The 20,994-nt window shown below is 42.9% G+C and overlaps 1 long non-coding RNA gene across 1 annotated transcript; it reads left to right on the plus strand.

The window, feature by feature from the left end:
• The first annotated feature begins 203 nt into the window (after positions 1 to 203).
• LOC120989863 lies at positions 204 to 20,250 on the plus strand. The gene is made up of 3 exons (XR_005776332.1): positions 204 to 340; positions 11,902 to 11,917; positions 20,241 to 20,250. It is a non-coding gene; the product is annotated as an uncharacterized LOC120989863 (long non-coding RNA).
• The last annotated feature ends 744 nt before the right edge of the window (positions 20,251 to 20,994 follow it).

Raw genomic sequence — 20,994 nt, forward strand, 5'->3', positions numbered from 1 at the left:
CTACATCTCCATGTGTAATCAGTCATGTACTACCAATAATCAGCAAAACTTCAGTGACGATCATTCCTCCCCCATTCACTGGCCTGTGTAATTGGCAAAAATTGTGTGGCCCCTTAAATAGAACAAAATGACTGCGGCCCCAGACCAAAAAAGTTGGGCACCCCTGGGTTACAGAGACAGAACTGCTGCAGTTAATAGATTTATTGATAATACACCCTACAGCGCCGAACTACCACTCTCATCAGGTATTTCTATACCCATGTCTACCAGCCCCTGAATTTTCTGCTATTTTACACTTTGCTTTGCAGTTCAGTTTTCTGAATCTTCTTTGTGTACGTGTGTAATGAGAATTTTTATTTTTTTTGTCATTGTGGTATAGAGGGGACATCCATTCACAATGGTCCAGTGGATCCAACTTCTCTATTTTAGAGGTTTTCCCGGACCGGCCTTTGTGATAGTACAGCATCAGTAAATAGGGGTTAAGTTCTGTTATCATGCGTTAATATGTAGTTTGAGGTTTGTAATATGTAAATAGAATTGTCATCCTTTTTATATTACAGAATTGGAAGGTAAAATAAAGTTGGCACCAACACTGAAAATCTTCTGGGTTTCCTGTGTTTTCTTTAAAATGGACACTTATATACAAATAAGTATTTATGTCAATTTTATTTGGCAGATTTTCCTTGTGGGTTTAAGGTGACATTAGTAAAACCCACAATATTTATGCTATTTCACAAAAAAAATTGATCTCATTTGGTGCGGACTTTGCTGCTGTGAAATTCTGCCAGTTACCCTGCCGATTTTCCTGAAGCGCTCAACATCCCGCCTGGATTTTGAGCGCTTTTATAATGCATTGCAATACTACTCTATAGCACAGTAACAGGTGGCACCCTGATAGGCTCACATATAATGCAGCCCAGGAGCGCTAGCTTACATGAAACCAGTCGGCACCCTGAGATCATGTTGCAGGGACGCCAAGGGGCTTTCAGAGGGAACTCTCTCTGTAAAACCAGTTGGCTGCAGAGGTTGCTGTTGCAGTGTCCAAGTGGCTGAGCAGTTCTGTCTTACCCATTAGAGCAGTGTGTCAGCTACACATTGTACCTCGCTGCAGCTGATGTACCTTCTGTGACAGTGCTACCTCCACACTACAACGTTTTTTTTGTGGTGCAAGAAGGGGTTGTCTCATCCAGAGGTCGCAATAACGCCTGTACAAGCGTCATAGACGCCTGTTCGGGCCATTTTTCTCCCTGGAAAAAGTCTAAGGCGTACCAATACACTTTAGACTTTTCTCTGCCATTCATCAGCGCAGTGACCGCTGTGAACGGCAAGGGCAGCGCATCAATGCTGCTGCTGCTTGAAACCACCAATAACAAAGCTCCTTACAGTAAGGAGCTTAGTGATTGGTCAGTTTGAGCGGGCTGCCGGAGCTTATGCCACACTGCTCTGAAGTAAGGAAGCAGGCGCACGATATTCGCTAGCGGGGTAAGTGGCCTTGCTGTGTAGTGAAATTTAGTGGGGGTCCCAGATCTGAGCACCTGGTTTTTCCCTATAGTGATGAGTCTGCAGCGCTCAGCCGAGCGCCGTCTCTCCTCCCTGCTGAGTGCGGTACTGAAGACAGACTCAATAGAAGGTCTAGGGGACCGTCTTCACTACCGCGCTCAGCAGTGAGGAAAAGTGGCTGAGCCCTTCAGACTCCTGCTTATAGAAGTCAGCGAGGGTCTCAGCGCTAGACACGCCAACAGGAGACCAGCAGCAAGCAACACCAACCTCAGACTTGGGTCTGACCGCCAGCTGCAAGACAGCGAGGACACGGGAGGGAGACCCTCAGGGCAGGTCATTCTATTGTCCCATAGCCATAAAAATAGCTGCAGCAGACTGTGATGTGCCTGTGTACCCGGTGCGGGGCCCAGCACAAGCCTCCTGGCTGATACACAGATGTCACAGCATGACTGACTTACAGATACCACTACTCTCATTGCCAATGCAAATCCTGGAGATAACAGGGGAGAAGAAAGGAGGCTGCAAGCACCATGGAACAGGAGGCTGCATGAGCGCCAGGGTCGGGTTCACACACAGACAGTAGTGACCAAGGAAAAGCATCACTGTCCAACTATATACCGTACACTATTAAACAATGTGCACTATAGTCCATGACACTATCACACTATATACCGTATCCTGTATCACTATGTACACTATAACAGTATATACAGTACATTATCACGCTATGTACACTATAATAGTATAACAGTACACAATCACACTACATCCCACTATGTGCACTACATACAGTACATTATCACACTGTGCTACCCTAACCCTACCACCCTGACCCTGCAGAGCCCTGTGCTACCCTAAGCCTACATAGCCTCATACTGTGCCAACCTGACCCTGCAGAGCTCTCTGTGCCACCGTAAGGCCCCTTTCACACGGGCGAGTATTCCACGCGGATGCGATGCGTGAGTTGAACGCATTGCACCCGCACTGAATCCTGACCCATTCATTTCTATGGGGCTGTGCACATGAGCGGTGATTTTCACGCATCACTTGTGCGTTGCGTGAAAATCGCAGCATGTTCTATATTCTGCGTTTTTCACGCAACGCAGGCCCCATAGAAGTGAATGGGGCTGCGTGAAAATCGCAAGCACGTGCGAATGCGGTGCGATTTTCCCGCACGGTTGCTAGGAGACGATCAGGATGGAGACCCGATCATTATTATTTTCCCTTATAACATGGTTATAAGGGAAAATAATAGCATTCTGAATACAGAATGCATAGTAAATTAGGGTTGGAGGGGTTAAAAAAATATATATTAAACTCACCTTAAGCCACTTGCTCGCGCAGCCCGGCTTCTCTTCTGTCTCCTTCTTTGCTGATTGCAGGAAAAGGACCTGTGGTGACGTCACTCCGGTCATCACATGATCTTTTAACATGGTGATGGATCATGTGATGGACCATGTAATGACCGGAGTGACGTCACCACAGGTCCTTTTCCTGCAATCAGCAAAGAAGGAGACAGACGAGAAGCCGGGCTGTGCGATCAAGTGGACTAAGGTGAGTTTAATTATTTTATTTTTTTAACCCCTCAAGCCCTATTTTACTATGCATTCTGTATTCAGAATGCTATTATTTTCCCTTATAACCATGTTATAAGGGAAAATAATACAATCTACAGAACACCGATCCCAAGCCCGAACTTCTGCAGCGACCCCCAAGTATAAGTACATGCACACAGTGCAGCGACCCCCAAGTATAAGTACATGCACACAGTGCAGCGACCCCCAAGTATAAGTACATGCACATAGTGCAGCGACCCCCAAATATATGTACATGCACACAGTGCAGCAACTCCCAAGTATAAGTACATGCACACAGTGCAGCGACTTCCAAGTACATGGATATGCACATAGTGCAGCGACTCCCAAATATATGTACATGCACACAGTGCAGCGACTCCCAAATATATGTACATGCACACAGTGCAGCGACTCCCAAATATATGTACATGCACACAGTGCAGCGACTCCCAAATATATGTACATGCACACAGTGCAGCGACTCCCAAGTACATGGATATGCACATAGTGCAGCGACTCCCAAGTATAAGTACATGCACATAGTGCAGCGACTCCCAAATATATGTACATGCACACAGTGCAGCGACTCGCAAATATATGTACATGCACACAGTGCAGCGACTCGCAAATATATGTACATGCACACAGTGCAGCGACTCCCAAGTATATGTACATGCACATAGTGCAGCGACTCCCAAGTATAAGTACATGCACATAGTGCAGCGACTCCCAAATATATGTACATGCACATTGTGCAGCGACTCCCAAATATATGTACATGCACATTGTGCAGCGACTCCCAAATATATGTACATGCACATTGTGCAGCGACTCCCAAATATATGTACATGCACATTGTGCAGCGACTCCCAAATATATGTACATGCACATTGTGCAGCGACTCCCAAATATATGTACATGCACATAGTGCAGCGACTCCCAAATATATGTACATGCACATTGTGCAGCGACTCCCAAGTATATGTACATGCACATTGTGCAGCGACTCCCAAGTATATGTACATGCACATTGTGCAGCGACTCCCAAGTATATGTACATGCACACAGTGCAGCGACTCCTAAGTACATGGATATGCACACAGTGCAGCGACTCCTAAATATATGTACATGCACACAGTGCAGCGACTCCCAAGTATATGTACATGCACATAGTGCAGCGACTCCCAAGTATATGTGCATGCACATTGTGCAGCGACTCCCAAGTATAAGTACATGCACATAGTGCAGCGACTCCCAAGTATAAGTACATGCACATAGTGCAGCGACTCCCAAGTATATGTACATGCACATAGTGCATGCTATCACATTTTTTGCATCCCTACTGAAATGAATGGGTCTGCATCCAATACACAAAAAAATGCGGCCTATTGTCTGTAAAACGGATAAGAATAGGACGAGTTCCATCATTAGCAGCACGCATGCGGACAGCAATTTTTGTGGCCCCACTGAAATGAATAAGTCTGCATCCAAGATAGGATGTGGACTGAACATACAGTTGTATGCATGAGGTCTTATCCTGAGAATAGGTCATCAATATTTTGCTACTGCACAACCCTTGTAAAGTAACAAGCCTGACTTGGATTTCCATAGAAATGAATATAGATGGCAGCATGTACGATAAGAAGGGCAAGACATAGGATTCTTAACCTGAGCTGTATTTTGATGAAATCTCTGCAAGTCAGCTTTAGTATATGAATCCAGCATTTTTGTCCAGTCACTTAGGAAACTGTGAATCTGTGTTTGACGTGAAAGAAGTTAGAATTACACCCTGCTTCTAGGTTAGACAAGCATTGCCATGAAGATCGCCTGTTACCAGTGGCGTAAAGGTTGGCACAGCAGGAAACGTGGCATATTTTCATCTGTGATAACCATTAAACAGGAAGTTACCTACAAACATTTGAATTCATGACTGTCACGAGGCCCTTTGTGTGCAGTCTAATTTTCTACTCAGTAATTTGCCTCTGGTTCATGGCGGTCTTATCCTTGTATCCGGATCCAAAACTAGAACTTATAAGCAGCAAAAAAAAAACTGGCTCTATGCTTACCAAGTTATCATTGCGGACAGTAAGGGACATTTATCAAATCTGTTCTGCAGGTTTTGTGGTTCAAAAAATGTCGCAAGTGATTCCCAAGTGCAACATTTGGTCAAATTTTGGGACATTTGGTACGCCTTGCCACATTCAGAAGCAGAGTGAAAAGTAGTCAGGATTACAGATTAGAACACTCTTATTTATGTCTTGTTTATCATATGCAACTTTTTAAAAAGTCACAAAAAAAGTTGCATCTCCACATCAGGCAACCCCTGGAGTACTTTTACAGACGTTGGCAGCATATACCAAATTGCACTTTCTCCAAATATATCATTACTGTGTACCGTTTCATATATGTGGTGCAATATCACAAAGCAAAGATGAAAAAACGGACACCAAAACCACTGCAAATGATAAATGTCCTCCTGTATTTTTAATCCATAGAAATTTGGGGGGAATTTATCAAACCCTGCATTCCATAATTCTTCATAAGACTTCCAAAAGTCACAGATAGGGGCTTTGTGCAAACATTTAGCAACATTTGCATTCTTACACCTCTCACTCTAGGTTTGAAAAGTTGGTGTAAAGGCTATTGATAATTGCAAAATCACTCCAGTAAGGGGGTGGTGTAGAAAACTTCTAGCAGCATTTCTAGACAAAAGTATTATGTTTAACCCTTCCAGGAGATCCCAGTTTGGACATGTGCCACTTTATTTGGTAATAACTTTGGAACGCTCTTACTTATCGCACCTCATGTTAGGCTACTTTCACACTAGCGTTTTTACTGCATCCGGCAGGGTTCAGCAAAAACTCTTCCATTACTGATGATACAACCGCCTGCATCTGTTATGAACGGATCCGGTTGTATTATCCTTTTTTTCCGGTGTTGAGCCCCTATGACGGATCTCAATACCGGAAAACTAAAACGCTAGTGTGAAAGTAGCCTAAGTGGTAAATTTTGGAACTTTAAGAGACAGCTGAACTATGGTGACCAACAACAGGCAGAAATGTACCCTCCAGTAGGCTAAAAGTGGACTGCAGGCAGGCAGTAGGTAGTCAGGGCTGCAGATTGAGCAATGTGAGGACTGTGACGGCGGTGCACACATAGGACACTCAACCAAGGCCGGACTGGTGCTGAAATGCAGCCCTGTCACACTCCACTAGCCCACATACAGTATCACTCCCTCCTTCCCCCTTCCAAATCACAAAATACAGAGGTGCACACTGTAGCAAATTGTGCTGTCCTTAATCACATTGGTGCATGAGCCCTTGGGGACTAGTGGACAATAACTTTTTCAGTATGGGGCGGGTGTACACTACCACTATACAATGCACTGTACCCCATATAGATAATATCATGCACTATCTTGCCTGGAATAGCCTCTAAAACAATGCCCAATGCTTGAAATCATTTATGTACACTGTCCCAAACAATAAGAATGCCTCCCTTCAAGAATATAATAGTTACCCCAACCTGACACACACATGCATATGTGTGTGTGTATATATTGTAAGAAGGTACAAGGAATCATTGTGGATGATAGGTATGTGTCACCGAGGTTCCTGGCCTTGGTGGAGTAAGAGCCAGTTTTCATGTGTCAGCAGCAGTTGCTGTGTGACACCTTGCTATCTAGTATGGCTGTAAATAGCTGATCTGGGACGGCTCTTACTGGGAGTAGTCAAAGTGCTGGGTGGGTGACTACTCCCCACGGTCCAGGCCGGGTTTTGACAGGCCTATAAAAAATAGTCAGCAGTGTCAGGTGGGTGGATTACTCCTCTCTGACACTGGAGCTGTGTAAAACTCTGCTGAGATCTGAGGCCTGTGTGTGGGCTGAAAGCTAAAGACAGTGTGTCGGGCGAGCAGGCCGCCTATAGCCTGCAGGTGGACTTTCTGAGGCTAAGCATTCCGCCGGGTGTGGATTAAACACCCAGGATCAAAGGTAAATGTTTTTCTGTATGAACTGTTTTGGGTGTGAACTAACACCAATACTGAAAATGGACTGTCATACTGTGAACCTGCAACTAGTGTGAATAAACACTGCAGTTTTTGAGTTACAAACGTGTCTTTGCCTCTATACTGCACCCGCTTGTCCTGTCCACCAGAGTGAATCCCCACAATGTATATACTATATAACAGTTGTGGCGAAACCAACCTCGCCACGGTGTTTTGGAGAGGCCTGTTTATCCGCCTCTTGCCCCAGGATTATGGGCCATATACTAACTTTTAAACCCCTGAACCTATTCAAGTGAATTTTGGATAGGTTTGTCCCCAAGTTATACTGTTTAAATTGATGTAAGTTATATGTATGGCCAATGTAAACTCACAAAGTTGTAACAATTTATAATAAGTGTAACTTGTCAGCTTGGGAGGAAAATGCTGGGTGTGTTTCTATTGTGCCATTGTCCCATTGTGTGTTTAAATGGTGATGTCTGTTCTGTTGTCCTCACATGTGTATTGGCGATCTCCCTTTGTCCTCAGAGATAATTGGATTGCCCCTCAGGTTGTCTCCGGGACAGAGAGGAGGAGACCATGATGCATTGTGGGGATATGTTGTATTTGTCCTATGTCACAGTCTTCATTCTGGTCCTCTGGGGGTGTGAACGATTGGTTGCTGTAGTTACATTGTATGTGTTGTAAATTACTGATTGGTTGTATTTCAAACCCCTGTGGGCAGTACTATGTTTGGGGTTTATGAATAAAAGAGGCTGTACGTGAAGTACAGTCAGACCACTGCTTGACCCTCAACACGGAGCCTTGTCTCGTTATTGGGGGGATTCACTGTATGCTGTTAGAGGACCGATTGCCAGAAGTGTAAGCTGATCCCTGTTCGTCTGCTAGCAGCTATTCGTGAGGTTCCAGTTTGGAGTGCTACTTTGTATCTAGTTCAGGACATTGGTGTTCTGCAGTAGCTGTGCCTGTCTCTCAGAAAGGGGCTTATCGCCTAAACGGATTTTAACCCCTTGTCTGCTGAAACGGTCTGTTACAACAGTGTATAGCAGTAATGGTTCAGCATTCGGGCATTGGAGGGAATGCATTATGGATTCTGATAATGTTTCTGTTATGCAGGACAGAAAACAAAGTCCTGTTCTGCATAACAGAAACCAGACGGATCCGTTCTTCTGCCTATAGACTTCTATTATGACGGAATGCAAAGCGGAATGCCTCTTAAAGGCTTCCGTTTTGCCTTCGGTCATAGAATTCCGTTATATTCCGTGCTAACGGTATCCATAACGGAATTTCTCCACAGCTCGAACGCCGAACCTCAAAACGTTGGGTTTGCTTGACCCTAATGGTGAGCCAAAACCAGGCACGGCTCTAAATACAGAACAGATGCAGATCTTTCCCTTATACCTTATATCTGTGTAGCCTACACTCCTGGTTTTAGCTCACAATGACTGATTCAAAATCGCAGACCAAAAGACTGATGTGCGAATGAGGCTTAACAGTGTACAGCACTGTACAGGGAGTGCAGAATTATTAGGCAAGTTGTATTTTTGAGGATTAATTTTATTATTGAACAACAACCATGTTCTCAATGAACCCAAAAAACTGATTAATATCAAAGCTGAATATTTTTGGAAGTAGTTTTTAGTTTGTTTTTAGTTTTAGCTATTTTAGGGGGATATCTGTGTGTGCAGGTGACTATTACTGTGCATAATTATTAGGCAACTTAACAAAAAACAAATATATACCCATTTCAATTATTTATTTTTACCAGTGAAACCAATATAACATCTCAACATTCACAAATATACATTTCTGACATTCAAAACCAAAACAAATCAGTGACCAATATAGCCACCTTTCTTTGCAAGGACACTCAAAAGCCTGCCATCCATGGATTCTGTCAGTGTTTTGATCTGTTCACCATCAACATTGCGTGCAGCAGCAATCACAGCCTCCCAGACACTGTTCAGAGAGGTGTACTGTTTTCCCTCCTTGTAAATCTCACATTTGATGATGGACCACAGGTTCTTAATGGGGTTCAGATCAGGTGAACAAGGAGGCCATGTCATTGGATTTTCTTCTTTTATACCCTTTCTTGCCAGCCACGCTGTGGAGTACTTGGACGCGTGTGATGGAGCATTGTCCTGCATGAAAATCATGTTTTTCTTGAAGGATGCAGACTTCTTCCTGTACCACTGCTTGAAGAAGGTGTCTTCCAGAAACTGGCAGTAGGACTGGGAGTTGAGCTTGACTCCATCCTCAACCCGAAAAGGCCCCACAAGCTCATCTTTGATGATACCAGCCCAAACCAGTACTCCACCTCCACCTTGCTGGCGTCTGAGTCGGACTGGAGCTCTCTGCCCTTTACCAATCCAGCCACGGGCCCATCAAGACTCACTCTCATTTCATCAGTCCATAAAACCTTAGAAAAATCAGTCTTGAGATATTTCTTGGCCCAGTCTTGACGTTTCAGCTTGTGTGTCTTGTTCAGTGGTGGTCGTCTTTCAGCCTTTCTTACCTTGGCCATGTCTCTGAGTATTGCACACCTTGTGCTTTTGGGCACTCCAGTGATGTTGCAGCTCTGAAATATGGCCAAACTGGTGGCAAGTGGCATCTTGGCAGCTGCACGCTTGACTTTTCTCAGTTCATGGGCAGTTATTTTGCGCCTTGGTTTTTCCACACGCTTCTTGCGACCCTGTTGACTATTTTGAATGAAACGCTTGATTGTTCGATGATCACGCTTCAGAAGCTTTGCAATTTTAAGAGTGCTGCATCCCTCTGCAAGATATCTCACTATTTTTGACTTTTCTGAGCCTGTCAAGTCCTTCTTTTGACCCATTTTGCCAAAGGAAAGGAAGTTGCCTAATAATTATGCACACCTAATATAGGGTGTTGATGTCATTAGACCACACCCCTTCTCATTACAGAGATGCACATCACCTAATATGCTTAATTGGTAGTAGGCTTTCGAGCCTATACAGCTTGGAGTAAGACAACATCCATAAAGAGGATGATGTGGTCAAAATACTCATTTGCCTAATAATTCTGCACTCCCTGTATGGTAGTATATAACAGTGTATAGCAGTATATAACAATGTATAGCACCATGCTGCAGTATATAAGTGTGTAGTGGTATATAACAGTGTATAGTCTTTTACAGCAGTACTATGTACTGTGTGTATACAGTCCGGTCCATAAATATTGGGACATCCACACAATTCCAACATTTTTGGCTCTATACACCACCACAATGGATTTGAAATTAAACAAACAAGATGTGCTTTAACTGCAGACTGTCATCCAAATCAGGTGAACGGTGTAGGAATTACAACAGTTTGCATATGTGCCTCCCACTTGTTAAGGAACCAAAAGTATTGGGACAATTGGCTTCTCAGCTGTTCCATGGCCAGGTGTGTGTTATTCCCTCATTATCCCAATTACAATGAGCAGATAAAAGGTCCAGAGTTCATTTCAAGTGTGCTATTTGCATTTGGAATATGTTGCTGTCAACTCTCAAGATGAGATCCAAAGAGCTGTCACTATCAGGGAAGCAAGCCATCATTAGGCTGAAAAAACTAAACAAACACATCAGGGAGATAGCAAAAACATTAGGCGTGGCCAAAACAACTGTTTGGAACATTCTTAAAAAGAAGGAACGCACTGGTGAGATCAGCAACACCAAAAGACCCGGAAGACCACAGAAAACAACTGTAGTGGATGACCGAAGAATTCTTTCCCTGGTGAAGAAAACACCCTTCACAACAGTTGGCCAGATCAAGAACACTCTCCAGGAGGTAGGTGTATGTGTGTCAAAGTAAACAATCAAGAGAAGACTTTAGAGTGAATACAGAGGGTTCACCACAAGATGTAAACCATTGGTGAGGCTCAAAAACAGGAAGGCCAGATTATAGTTTGCCAAACGACATCTAAAAAAGTCTTCACAGTTCTGGAACAACATCCTATGGACAGATGAGACCAAGATCAACTTGTACCAGAGTGATAGGGAGAGAAGAGTATGGAGAAGGAAAGGAACTGCTCATGATCCTAAGCATACCACCTCATCAGTGAAGCATGGTGGTGGTAGTGTCATGGCGTGGGCATGTATGGCTGCCAATGGAACTGGTTCTCTTGTATTTATTGATGAATACAGCAGAATGAATTCTGAAGTGTTTCTGGCAATATTATCTGCTCATATTCAGCCAAATGCTTCAGAACTCATTGGACGGCGTTTCACAGTGCAGATGGACAATGACTCAAAGCATACTGCAAAAGCAACCAAAGAGTTTTTTAAGGGAAAGAAGTGGAATGTTATGCAGTGGCCAAGTCAATCACCTGACCTGAATCCGATTGAGCATGCATTTCACTTGCTGAAGTGCAAAACTGAAGGGAAAATGCCCCAAGAACAAGCAGGAACTGAAGACAGTTGCAGTAGAGGCCTGGCAGAGCATCACCAGGGATGAAACCCAGCATCTGGTGATGTCTATATGTTCCAGACTTCAGGCTGTAATTGACTGCAAAGGATTTGCAACCAAGTATTAAAAAGTGAAAGTTTGATTTATGATTATTATTCTGTCCCATTACTTTTGGTTCCTTAACAAGTGGGAGGCACATATGCAAACTGTTGTAATTCCTACACCGTTCACCTGATTTGGACGTAAATACCCTCAAATTAAAGCTGACAGTCTGCAGTTAAAGCACGTCTTGTTTGTTTCATTTCAAATCCATTGTGGCGGTGTATAGAGCCAAAAATGTTACAATTGTGTTGATGTCCCAATATTTATGGACCGGACTGTATGTGTGTACAGTCGTGGCCAAAGGTTTTGAGAATGACAAAAATATTTGTTTTCACAAAGTTTGCTGCTAAACTGCTTTTAGATCTTTGTTTCAGTTGTTTCTGTGATGTAGTGAAATATAATTACACGCACTTCATACGTTTCAAAGGCTTTTATCGACAATTACATGACATTTATGCAAAGAGTCAGTATTTGCAGTGTTGGCCCTTCTTTTTCAGGACCTCTGCTATTCGACTGGGCATGCTCTCAATCAACTTCTGGGCCAATTCCTGACTGATAGCAACCCATTCTTTCATAATCACTTCTTGGAGTTTGTCAGAATTAGTGGGTTTTTGTTTGTCCACCCGCCTCTTGAGGATTGACCACAAGTTCTCAATGGGATTAAGATCTGGGGAGTTTCCAGGCCATGGACCCAAAATGTCAACGTTTTGGTCCCGAGCCACTTAGTTATCACTTTTGCCTTATGGCACGGTGCTCCATCGTGCTGGAAAATGCATTGTTCTTCACCAAACTGTTGTTGGATTGTTGGAAGAAGTTGCTGTTGGAGGGTGTTTTGGTTTCATTCTTTATTCATGGCTGTGTTTTTGGGCAAAATTGTGAGTGAGCCCACTCCCTTGGATAAGAAGCAACCCCACACATGAATGGTCTCAGGATGATTTACTGTTGGCATGACACAGCACTGATGGCTCACCTTTTCTTCTCCGGACAAGCCTTTTTCCAGATGCCCCAAACAATCGGAAAGAGGCTTCATCGGAGAATATGACTTTGCCCCAGACCTCAGCAGTCCATTCACCATACTTTCTGCAGAAGATCAATCTGTCCCTGATGTTTTTTTTAGAGAGAAGTGGCTTCTTTGCTGCCCTTCTTGACACCAGGCCATCTTCCAAAAGTCTTCGCCTCACTGTGCGTGAAGATGCGCTCACACCTACCTGCTGCCATTCCTGAGCAAGCTCTGCACTGGTGGCACTCCGATCCCGCAGCTAAATCCTCTTTAGGAGACGATCCTGGCGCTTGCTGGACTTTCTTGGATGCCCTGAAGCCTTCTTAACAAGAATTGAACCTCTTTCCTTGAAGTTCTTGATGATCCTATAAATTGTTGATTGAGATGCAATCTTAGTAGCCACAATATCCTTGCCTGTGAAGCCATTTTTATGCAACGCAATGATGGCTGCACGCGTTTCTTTGCAGGTAACCATGGTTAACAATGGAAGAACAATGATTTCAAGCATCACCCTCCTTTTAACATGTCAAGTCTATCCAAAAATCAGAACTTTTAAATATCACTCTCCCTTCTCGAGATGTTACCGCACTCAAGGACTCATTCTCCTTTAAATGGGCCTCAAGTAAGCTTAAACACCTGGGAACTTACATCTCTTCTGACACTTCCCACTTGTTCAAGCTCAATTACCTCCCTATACTTCACACCATTGAAAATAACCTACATACTTGGTCAGCTTTAAATGTTTCCTGGTTTGGTAGAATAAACACCTTAAAAATGGATGTTCTGCCCAGACTTCTTTACCTATTCCAGACAATCCCCTGTCGGATCCCAGCCTCTTATTTTGCACGTCTAAGGAAACTTGCTTCCCGTTTTATATGGGGTAGATTCAAGGCCAGATTGAGCTACAATCTTATGATCAGGCCCAGGGAACATGGGGGCACGGGTTTGCCTGACTTCCTAGCATACTACAGAGCAGCGGTTGCCAATTGCGTGATTGATCTCACTCACAATCTTGAGAGAAAGCTATGGGTTGAATTAGAGCACGCCCTAGCCCCTGGTCTTATCCCAGGCGTTTTCTGGTTCCCGACAAGCACCCTGAGCCAAATGCCTATCCAAAAGCTATCACCTTTTCTATCTTCTCTAGTAGATATATGGACCAGGTTCGCCTCCACGGCCCGACTGGCCACGATCCCTGGCCCTCTCACAAACATATCTGGTCATCCGTTGATGCCAGCCACACTGTCAGCTCTACCAGCCCTCGGGTTACACTCCAGGCCCCAGATCAGGGTTAAAGACATATATTCTGTCAAAGGGATTAAGGATCTTAAAGATTTAGGTCATATTATCCCTGACTCACCAGGACGATGGTTCCACTACTTACAATTACGCAGTTTCACTGGATCTCTGGCACCCGGCACGCAACTTCAATCCTCCTTATCTGATTTTGAGAAACTATGCCTAGCTACTTCGGCTCCTGGGCATTCTATATCTCTTATATATGCCATTCTGAACTCGGGAGAGATCGGGGATGACACAGAAGAGTTCCCTGCCCAGACTAAGAAAATTATGCAATTATGGGAATCTGAGTTGGGATACCCCCTTACACCTGATCAATGGAAGAGATCTCTCCTTTTCACGCATAAGTCCTCGATTTCCTGTAAGATTCAGGAACTCAATTACAAGATCTGGTCTAGGTGGTATAGGACCCCAGTTAAGCTTAACCAGTTCTATCCTTCGGTGCCAGATACGTGCTGGAGGTGTTCGAAATCTAGGGGCACTATGTTGCACATTTGGTGGGAGTGTGCAGGAGTAGCAGCGCTATGGAGCGACATTTTCAAGTTATATGAATATCTATACAAAATCCATATTCCCATGTCGCCCCAGTTAGCTCTTCTTTCAGTTTTTCCGGGCACAATTAAGATAGTCAGGAAGGGCATCCTTAGATTCTTTGTCATAGCAATGCGTCAAATAATCCCTCGAGCCTGGCGCTCAACAGATAGCCCCCTTAGAGTCACTTGGGTTGGAGCTTTGGATTCTCTGGCACGCCTGGAAGAGCTAGGTGCAGAAGACCAGGGTTCTGGAGTTGCTCACTCTAAACAATGGGAGGCCTGGTATCAGTTTCGTACATCAGCAGGTTTCTCAGGTTGGTTGTCCTCAGGTTCTACTACTTAATATATTTTGCCTAGTCCGGTTGCAATTAAATCTTGTCTGGTCTGCTAGTCCAACCCCCCTCCCCCCCCTTCCCCCCTGATCCTTTGTCTTGTCTTCCCCTCCTTTCTCCTTTCATCTGGTATTGATGATTGTTGATTTTATTTCTGTACGCTGATTTGATATATAATTCTGTAACTTTCTCATATTACATATATCCAAATATATATGATTTTCAATAAAAACAAATTGAACCATAACATGTCAAGTCTGCCATTTTAACCCAATCAGCCTGACATAATAATCTCCAGCCTTGTGCTCGTCAACATTCTCACCTGAGTTAACAAGACGATTACTGAAATGATCTCAGCAGGTCCTTTAATGACAGCAATGAAATGCAGTGGAAAGGTTTTTTTGGGATTAAGTTAATTTTCATAGCAAAGAAGGACTATGCAATTCATCTGATCACTCTTCATAACATTCTGGAGTATATGCAAATTGCTATTTTAAAAACGTAAGCAGCAACTTTTCCAATTTCCAATATTTATGTAATTCTCAAAACTTTTGGCCACGACTGTATATATATATATATATATATATATATATATATATATATATATATATATATGTATATACACTGCTCAAAAAAATAAAGGGAACACTTAAACAACACAATGTAACTCCAAGTCAATCACACTTCTGTGAAATCAAACCGTCCACTTAGGAAGCAACACTGAGTGACAATCAATTTCACATGCTGTTGTGCAAATGGGATAGACAACAGGTGTAAATTATAGGCAATTAGCAAGACACCCCCAATAAAGGAGTGGTTCTGCAGGTGGTGATCACAGACCACTTCTCAGTTCCTATGCTTCCTGGCTGATGTTTTGGTCACTTTAATTTTGAGTGTGACTCCAAATCCAGACCTCCATGGGTTGAAAAATTTGATTTCCATTTTTTTATTTTTGTGTGATTTTGTTGTCAGCACATTCAACTATGTAAAGAACAAAGTATTTCAGAAGAATATTAATTCAGATCTAGGATGTGTTATTTTTGTGTTCCCTTTATTTTTTTGAGCAGTGTACAGACCAAAAGTTTGGACACACCTTCTCATTCAAAGAGTTTTCTTTATTTTCATGACTATGAAAATTGTAGATTCACACTGAAGGCATCAAAACTATGAATTAACACATGTGGAATAATATACATAACAAACAAGTGTGAAACAACTGAAAATATGTCATATTCTAGGTTCTTCAAAGTAGCCACCTTTTGCTTTGAATACTGCTTTGCACACTCTTGGCATTCTCTTGATGAGCTTCAAGAGGTAGTCCCCTGAAATGGTTTTCACTTCACAGGTGTGCCCTGTCAGGTTTAATAAGTGGGATTTCTTACCTTATAAATGGGGTTGGGACCATCAGTTGCGTTGAGGAGAAGTCAGGTGGATACACAGCTGATAGTCCTACTGAATAGACTGTTAGAATTTGTATTATGGCAAGAAAAAAGCAGCTAAGTAAAGAAAAACGAGTGGCCATCATTACTTTAAGAAATGAAGGTCAGTCAGTCAGTCAGCCGAAAAATTGGGAAAACTTTGAAAGTAAGGGCTATTTGACCATGAAGGAGAGTGATGGGGTGCTGCGCCAGATGACCTGGCCTCCACAGTCACCGGACCTGAACCCAATCGAGATGGTTTGGGGTGAGCTGGACCGCAGAGTGAAGGCAAAAGGGCCAACAAGTGCTAAGCATCTCTGGGAACTCCTTCAAGACTGTTGGAAGACCATTTCAGGGGACTACCTCTTGAAGCTCATCAAGAGAATGCCAAGAGTGTGCAAAGCAGTAATCAAAGCAAAAGGTGGCTACTTTGAAGAACCTAGAATATGACATATTTTCAGTTGTTTCACACTTGTTTGTTATGTATATAATTCCACATGTGTTAATTCATAGTTTTGATGCCTTCATAGTCATGAAAATAAAGAAAACTCTTTGAATGAGAAGGTGTGTCCAAACTTTTGGTCTGTACTGTATATACATACACACACACACACACACTTCCCTTAGTGCATTGCATTTTAATGTCAGTGCTATACTGAAATTAACCAGCAGGCTGCGCCAGAGAGGCACAGCCTACTGGAAAACACACAAGGCTGTCTTGGGGCCTATACCAGGCCCCAGCAAGCCTTTACACACATTGTAAAAAGGCGTGTTGGTGGTAACTAAGGGGTTAAGGCCTGGGAAGGAAGTAAAACAGGCACTTGGGAGCTATAATTGTCCACAGCTACCCATGTCAGCTCATGCCCAGCAGGACTTACAATTCTTCATTGCTGACAGGGGGTAGTTGTTTGACTTAGATGAAAGCATAAACTGTATTTCACCTTCACTGGTGGTGTGTGTCAGATCATAGCATTGATTATGCCTCCTCAGCTGACAAATGCCTGCTATCAACATCAGACCTGTGGCGTCAGACTGTGGGTAAACGGCATCGCGTCAGGTAATGGCGTACTAGGTCTGTGATCCTAATCAGAAATCACAGATCCCAGTGGGGTGGTGAGGGGGCAGATCGGGAAGGGGGGAGTCTGTTTTTAATAATTTTCCTTTCATACAGGGCCTTTTCCCAGGTTCTGCTTTTGTCACAGAACTGAGCTTGTCAGAGCAGGAGATGCCGGCACATCCAGCCGCCGTTTGCTGGCTGGCCAATCACAGCAATTGCCTACATGGGCCCAATGTGATTGCTCCTATGCCGATGAGCTAGGCCCGGTAACTGTCAGGAGCAGTTGCAATTGCTTCACTGTCACCTTGTCTGGTGACGCAGTGACAACATAAAGCCGGAAAGTAACTATATGCTGGATTGCGCAAAATTACATGTAATCTGGACGTAGTTACGCCCATATGGAGTAAGGGGTTAAAGATGCACCACATTGCTCAAAGTATGCCAACACAGAGTAAAGGAAAACTGACTTCAAATATTTCCCTCATGATAAATTCTACCCGCAGTCTTTTCTTAACTGTGATCCGTTTCCTTCCACGATGAACCTCAGTGAATATTCAGTATCTGCTGTATGCAGAGAAATGCCAGAGCAACATTTCCCAGCAAGATTTACATGCATATAGTGCAGGTATCCACTTAGTAGATGTAATATTCACAAGAATGCAGCCTGTCAAGTCACTAATGATACAATGAAAGCATAAGGCACTTTGTATTGTGCTCTCCGCATCCGCATTTCCGGAGCGCGGCCCCGATCTTCCGGTCTGCAGCTCCGGATAAAGATAGAACATGTCCTATTCTTGTCCCCAATTGCGGTTCTATAGGGGTGCTGGCCGGGTGTATTGCGAATCCGCAATATACCGCGGAGGTGTGAATGGATCCTTATATACAGTAAATTTTTTCACATTACACCCACAAACTTAAATGTATTTTATTTGGATTTTACGTGATCGACCAACACAAAGTAGCAAGTATGTGTGAAGTGAAAATAAAATTATACATGAATAAATTATAAAAGTCTTAATAAATACAAATCTGGAAAGTGTGGCATGCATTTGTATTCAGCTCCCCTGAGTCAATATGTTGTAGGACCACCTTTCGCTGCAAGTCTTTTGGGGTATGTCTCTACCAGCTTTGCACACCTAGACGCTGAAATTTTAGCAAAATAGCTCAAGGTAAGTCAGATTGGATGGAGAACAGTCTGTGAACATGTCTTAATGTAAATACAATTTGTAGTGGCTCTCCCTCTTTTTCAAACTTGGTGAGGGTGCTCTGTATTGTGTGACTCACCCCGTCACAAAAATAATGATTATAAATGATAGAATATTACATACGTAAAGCATATATGAAAACTGTAGTAATATCCATCAAAACAGATTGCATTAGAGCCTCAAGAAAACTACTAATACAAGTTAGAACAAGAGTGTTTATCCATCAACATAGCAATGCTTTTTACCTTGAAAGATTTTGAGAAAAAAGAAAAATGGGATTAAACAAGGATGAGGGTTTCAATAACAAATTATTTTCCATCTAGAATACTTTTCAGACTATTTAGCAAACAATAGCAAAAAAACGCATCATACTGAAAAAAACTGCATCAAAAACACAATACAAACGCATGCAATATGTTATAATATTTTAGAGTTCTTTCTTTAAAATGCTTCTTACTTCTTAAATATATGGCAAAGAAACATTATTAATGGGAATACAAGATACCAATTATTAATTTGTATAGCAATTATTTTAGAATTAATCCATCTCACATTTTATAACCAATCCGTCCCACATTTTATGGCAAATCCAGAGCATGGTCATATAAAAGCAGAAATGACCCGGGTCCTATTCATGGCCACTGAGGAAGAGGTGGTACACCTCGAAACGCGCCTGGTGGTATTGGATGGGACCCGTTTAATAAAACTAAGTGCCCATTTCACCTATCCTTAAAGTCGGAAACTGTGTAATTTACAAACAATCCGAATAATACTCCTTTGCAAGTACAACAGAAAATTGGCATCTCGCGAATAAGGGAGTAACACGTGACTTATCGTGTCATCACGTGAGCGACCCCAAATCACGTGAGACGCCGTTTGTGTGCGAGGCCAGCTACACGAAACTACCAGACGGAAAGACACAGTGCCGGCGCAGACACACCAGGACGGGTGAATGGCTGTGTAGCGGGTGGAACGCCCCGACTCCAGCCGAAAAACACAAGAGTCTCTTGTGAGTAGAGACGTTCGATACCAATACGTTCAGCACAACAACTATTTTGCTATTCTACCCATCAATTGTAACTCCCATCAGGTGGATACAAGTAACAATTGACTTATGCTCAAGATTTATACACCAATTCTAACCTTTTTTCACTAACCCTGTATGAAAACACGGGATAATATATCTGCAATTGACTTTTGCTCAAGATCTATATACTAACTTTAACCTTGTCCACTAACCCTGAGTGACCACACGGGGTAACACATTTGAAGATTCTTACATTTGTGATATTTGTTTATGATTTAATTCCTAGAAATGTCAGTGGAATCAAGATACACTCCTTTGTACACATCTTTTTTCTCATTTTAAGCCATTTTTACTTTTTTATCATTTATTTATTCCTATTAATTTGTATTCTAGTATATGTATTTATCACACCAATTTATGTATGCACTATTTGTGAGGTAATGAGGTTTACACTCAAATCTGATAGTACCACCTTGATATATTATAGACAATTATAGTCAGTGCTAGTTTTAGGTATTTATCGTTTTTTAAATATTCGTATCAAGTCTAATAAAGTATTCCTGTATATTTTCAATTGGTTCCAGATGGTGAGTGCCTGTCTTTTTCTCTATCAATTTTCATGTCTTGCCACAGATTCTCAATGGGATTTAGGTCTGGACTTTGACTGGACCATTCTAACACATGAATATGCTATGATCTAAACCAACCTGCAGCCCTCCAGCTGTTGCAAAACTACAACTCCCAGCATGCCCGAACAGCCTACAGGTATCAGCCTACAGCAGGGCATTGTGGGAGTTGTAGTTTTACAACAGCTGGAGGGCCGCAGGTTGAGCATGCCTGATAAACCATTCCATTGTAGCTCTGGCTATATGTTTAGGGTTGTTGTCCCGCTGGAAGGTGAACCTCCTCCCCAATATCAAGTCTTTTGCAGCCTCTACCAGGTTTTCCTTCAGGATTGACCTATATTTAGCTCCATCCTTCTTCTCATCAGCTCGGACCAGCTTCCCTGTCCCTGGTGAAGAAAAGAATCCTCACAGCATGATGCCTCCACCACGTTTCACAGTGGGGATGGTGTGTTCTGGGTGATTTGCAGTGTTCGTTTTCTGCCACAAATAGCATTTTGCCTTTAGGCCAAAAAGTTTGACTTTGGTCTCAGCTGACCAGAGTACTGTCTTCCACGTTTGCTGTGTCCCCTACATGGCTTATGGAAAACTTCAAACAAGCTTACATAAAAAAATGGCTTTCTTCTTTCCACTGTTCCACAAAGACTAGATCTGTGGAGTACACGACTAATAGTTGTCCTGTGGACAGATTCTCCTACCTGAGGTGTGGCTCTCTGCATCTCCTCCAGAATTACCATGGGTCTCTTGGCTGCTTCTCTAATTAGTGCTCTCTTTGCCTGGGCTGTCAGTTTAGGTGGATGGCCGTGTCTTGGTAGATTTACAGTTCTACCATACTCTTTCCATTTTCTGATGATGGATTGCACAGTGCTCCGTGAGATATACAGAGCTTGGGATATTTTTTTTCCAACCTAAC

The sequence above is a fragment of the Bufo bufo genome, chromosome 2 (genome assembly GCF_905171765.1).
Source record: "Bufo bufo chromosome 2, aBufBuf1.1, whole genome shotgun sequence".
Lineage (NCBI taxonomy): Eukaryota > Metazoa > Chordata > Amphibia > Anura > Bufonidae > Bufo > Bufo bufo.